Here is a 5674-nt window from a genome sequence, read left to right as displayed (position 1 = left end):
CAGCTGTTCTGGGAGTAAAATCCTAGCACCAAAAATAAAAAATAAATAAAAATGAAAATAAAGAAATCTGGTTTATTTATATAGTGTCAAATCTCATCACAGGGCACTGTAAAAATATTCAAATTCTATATTACTATTAACCTTATTATTCAAATCATATTAAAACAGGAGGGAAACAACTAAATTATAGAGCATATTGGTCCTCAAGGTCCAGGACTGGACACCTCTGTACAGTCAGATGGAAAGTGAAAGCAGACTATATAAACCCTGCTCGTGCCGAGGAGAGGACACACTCCTGCATTGGTCCATTATTTCATTGTCCTTCACAGACTCCACTTTTCACACAAGCTGGTAAGATATTTTTGCTTAGTTAGATTATTTTTATTTAACTTACAGCCATGCTGTCACTTTGGAAGTTTCTGGTTATGGAAGAAAGATCACATTTCAGTTAAGGCTGAAGCTACTTTGATTAAAGATGTGCTACCAAGACAAACTGTTGATCCAGTGAGCTGTATTTTACTTTTCTTTCTAGGAAAGCAAATAAATCTAAGTTTACCATAGTACCTTACACTGTCAAATTTGTTTTTAGGGGTTCAAATTGGGGTGGGTGGGACATAGTTAGTGGGGGGGAGAGGGTGCGCTTCAACTCGCCTAGGGCACCAAAATGGCTAGAGCCAGTACTGAATGGTATGATCCTACTGTTCATCCTCACATGTGATTGGACACAAGGCCAGAGAAAGGGGAAATAAATTGGGGAGCCACCTCTTCTGAGTCACTAAAGAGCATGACACATATTTTTGTCAGTATTTTGCTGCCAGCATTTTTGTTTGTTTTTATAATAAAATAAAGACTATGTTTTATTAGCTTCTCATGTCCTGTCTGAAGTCTGGGTCCAAACCTCCTGCCAACCATGACAGAGAGTGATACCCAACATTTACACTCAGCACTAACATACTGTATCTTGCAGGATCTTACATCAGGGCTCTTCAGCTTAATTGCTCAGGGGCCGGATATCCAGCCATCAAATAAATAATATATCTTATTTTTTTAATCTAATTTAAAATAAATTTTACTTTAAATAAAGGTCAAAATATCCATCATTTTGTTATGATTTAAACTCTATTTCTTTAGTAAATGAAGTCAGTGGTGGGCAGACTGAGCTGTATAACCCCATCATAGATCATCTATATAAGTGAATTGCCACTCTGCCTGAAAAATTTGTCATTCAAGTCTAAAATAGCAACTGAATATCCCTGTCTTACACTATAACAAGAGATTGCGCATAATGTTTTTAACAAGGTTTGACCATAACTCCAGCCTCATCAGAACATAGTTCTTGTTTAAGGTGGTAGGAATGATAGAGCTTTATTTTAATGTTTACACTTACACTTTTTGCTGCGATTGCATTAACATGAGATGTAACTGAACACGCTGCTTGTTTCATATAAGACATGTTGTACGCACACAGAGAGCTCTCCTCCTGGGTCTGATGCAGGGTGAAAGCTAAAAGTCAGAATGCCGTTTCACGTGTCTTCATTTCCTGAAAGCTTCTGTCCTCGGTGCACTCTGTGTGTTTTTTCCTGCGCTCTCAGCTGTTTTGAAAATGTTAAAGGAATGTTTGCTGCAGGTGAGCTGCAGAGCAGCTTCAAACAGTATCAGCAGGAGCCCGCGCAGCTAAGTCAAGATGAAAAGCACAATTAAATTAATTACTCCATAACGGATCAGGATCAGTCACCTGCTGGGGCCGAGCTTTGCACTGGTCAAAGATTTTAATCGCCTATTAGTTCTGCTCGCCCCATTCCACTCTTCAAATCTTATCCTTGGCTGCACTCTACCATGGACAGAGGCACTACCTCCCTAACTACCACCACCACTAAAAGAGGGGAGAGAAAAGCCCAAGTGTAAGCGTTTATTCTCCACTCGGTCTTCAGGAAAGTGCTGCAGATGCATTTATAGAGAGAGCAACTGCAGCTGAATTAACCAATCTGCATATCCAGAGCCCGTTACAGAGGAAGGCTGCTCCTGTGTGATGAGGGAGGGGTGCAGCGCTGCACCTGAGTGGGACACACCAACAGGGCCGTGAAAGGAAGGGAGGAGCGGTCCGGGTGCAGAAGATTTATCACGACTCGCTCCGTAGGGGCCTTATTGCAGGGAGGAGAGGGGGGCTGATGAGAGGCTCTGTGATCGGAGCCGCCGATTCAACCCCCACACACACAAGTGAGACAGGTCTGTTATGTAACCCAGTCGACTGGATGACTATTTTTAATATTTGTCCTTTAGGTGATAAGCACTGGAGGGCTGGTTGGAGGTGATTCAGGGGGAGTTTACATGTGACTCTGGTCGTGTGTGGGGGGTTACACGTGTGTGCATGAGGGGGTGCTGTGTGGAAGCGATGGCAGATGTTGAGCTCATTCCTCGAGGCTGTGACTCAGGAGGAAGGTCTGTCCATGTGTCCGCTGACGGGACATATGGTGGGTCACTGTAGGGCCTGGGCACAGTCCATATTCATTTTACACATCAGTGTGTTGACCTCACAAATGTACTTTGCAACGTAGTTCATTTATTTAAAAAGAGATAATATTAATAAGTCAGATCTTTTTGGAACTGGGGTTTTGTGGAACGTGTACAAAGAATTAATATCTCACCTGTTGTAAGCTGGTTTTGACTAACCCTCAGTTTGAGGATGAATATTTATTGGTTCTGTTTGAGCAACTAGCTAACGGCTAGTTTCAGTGGAGTCATAACTTTAAAAAAAACTCCAGGCTCAAAAGCCTTCTAGTAGTTCATGTGAATACTACCCTTAACATCACCAATACATACATGGCAACCCTTTCAGATGTTTACCCATACCAACCTTCAGAAATCTATAAATTTCATTAAAAATCCAGGGGTGGTGGGCAGCGATAATGATGTTGTGGAGGTGCAGTGTTTGAGCAGTACCAGAGGGTCACATAGCGCTACACACCTTCTCAAATGTAATACAAACTGACATTTTAAAAACTTAACATACTTCATGCTTAAATGCATGTGTAACAGTTGTACTCTTGTTTACTAAATATAAATAGAAAACATCTGAAGCAAACAACAAGTTGGCGGGCCAGATGTAAATCACTTGTTGCCCAGATGTGGTCCATATAGCTGCTAGTTTGTAAACACTGAAAATTCGTACAATTTACTGACAATGTGTACAACTTGATATGTATGTCATTAGTTTTACTTTACACAATTTTTTTTAAATATATTTATGAAACCTGGGGAAATTGTGCCTGCTGGCTAGCTTTAGCATGTTTTAATGCAGCCTGGGGCACTCCCAGCAAGAATTTATTTTTTTATTGTTCTGTAAAAATGAACTTGTAATATGAAACTGAAAATAGGACAAAGATTTATAATTTATAAAGTATTTGCATGAACTGTGATGAAATGTTTGAGACTGAAGGTGTTTTTAACTGGGCAGCAATTGATCTTATTAGCTGTTAGCTTGTCTGTCTGGCCACAATAAGGCCCCGTTCACACTACTCCGAACATTTTTAAAAACTGATCTTTTCTGCTTTACACTGCTGTTTTGGTCGGGGGTTAAATCACCTTTCAAAGCAGCAGAGGTTTTTTATAACTCTGGTGTCTGTGTGGACAGGAGCTTTTCTGACGTAACAACCTCTTTTGCACCAGATGCAATAGAAACTGTCAATAGCAGTATTGAAATTTCAGCCTTTTTATTAAAATGTGTGAACAGGGGGAAAAAAAGATGATGTGTTCAAAAATGTAAATGGGTCTTTAAACTCTTGTTCTTCAAACAAAGATCTGAACTATCCTGTATAGTTTTTAGTAAAAGCTTTGGTCCATAAAGAATGTGGTGGACGAGGCTCTCTTCTGTCAGTGGACAATTTGAGGAACATGTTTGGAGCCTTTAAATTGACTTCACGGTTGAGCTCCTGTTGCTCATCAGCTACAAATCATCTTAAGAGAGAAGCATCAAACTCACATAAATCCCTACAGCTCTATTAACTTTGCCCTGTGATTTATAGCCGGAGCAGAGACCTGGGTAATAAGCAGCTGCAGCTGTGGATTAGTAAAAAAATAATAATAATAAAAAATAAAGTGGCACGAAACCAACGTCTCATTTAATATTTTCTCTTTAAGAAACACTGTCTGGATCTATTTATAACTCAAGAACAGAATTTTGTTACCTGTTTGGTTGCTCCTGGAGGTGGGCTTCACGTTATTCCACCCAGCTGAGCACTGGAGTGTGAGGTCAGGTGAAGGACTACCAGCAAGACCAGGACACATTTGTAGGAACCAAGATGATGGACGAAACAAGCTTTATGAAGGATATTTTGTGACTGATTAACTGAATTTCAGAGGAACATTTATATTTAAAAAATTACAAATAAAAAACTGTGAAGATTTACTAATTGAATTTGATCAATCATGAGCTGTGCTGCTTACATTTGTAGATGTTTGACAAGTTACACTGCTGGTTGATTAATAAGAGGAAGACATGTTGTAGCCTATTTAACTAAATGTATCTAATGCATCAACAAAAATATTTTTATATTTATATTTTATAATATACAATAAAGACATTGTCCTTCAGGGAATCACAGAGTTGCAATTATTATTGAATGTGAAGTATTTATTGCTTCAGATAACTACTGAAACTAACATTTATATGCTGTTCTATTTATTCTACTTATTTGTTCTATTTATTATTTAAATCTTACATTTAGCACAAAATGTAAAGTTATTTGTTTGTTAGATTATTTCTTTGTTGTAACAATGCATCTTGGCAATAAATCTTATATTGGGCACCTACCAGAGGCTCAAAACAAGTGTCAGTTTAAACAACAAAATAAGCTGTTTTGCAGGGAAGATTTCACAATTTTTTCGTGTGCACAACCCACATACTCTGTTCTACTGCTCGTCCCACAAATGCATGTTCCTTACAAACGTGGCACCATTAAAAAGGAAATTAACAGTTATTAACAGTTGTTATTATTTTAAAAAATTATTAATTAAAAAAATTATACACAACATAAGAAAAAAATGTAAATAAAATGAAAGACAGCGGAGAGAAGAAAATATATTATAATAGCTGCCCCTTTTTTCCCAAGAATAAATTAAAACAAAAGCAATTTCTGGTTGATAAACATCATTATCAGGTCAATTAAACAAATGCAAAGTAACAATATACACTATACACTATACTGTACAACAAACATTTCATCCATTTTTAGGTAACTTTAAGTAACATTTGTAACTAATGCAAAAAAGATGTTAATTGTCATTTATGGAATTGTGCAATATATCTTACATTTGTATTGCTTGCTGCCCACCGCTAAGATAGAACAATGATGTTTTTGTTCCAATATGTGTGAATGTTTGTTTGTTTGTTTGTTTGTTTGCATCGTTAGCAAAATATGTCATGAAACTCTAAGTTAATTTTATCGGAACTTTCAAAAATTTGTTTTGACGTTATTTTTCAATGTCAATCCAATGGCTGCCATAGCTGATCACATCTAGCCCCCCAAAAAACATTTCTCTGTGAATTTTACAGATACTGAGCTAAAATTGAGTATTTTAGCAGATGTGTTTAATACACACCGTGTGAGAAGAGCACATGAAATGTCACAAGATGGTGCATGTTTTTTTAAGTTTAAAGTCTATTCAGGCTTATCAT

Source organism: Austrofundulus limnaeus, unplaced genomic scaffold, assembly GCF_001266775.1.
Source record: "Austrofundulus limnaeus strain Quisiro unplaced genomic scaffold, Austrofundulus_limnaeus-1.0 Scaffold296, whole genome shotgun sequence".
NCBI lineage: Eukaryota > Metazoa > Chordata > Actinopteri > Cyprinodontiformes > Rivulidae > Austrofundulus > Austrofundulus limnaeus.
Note: the sequence above shows the minus strand (reverse complement) of the source record.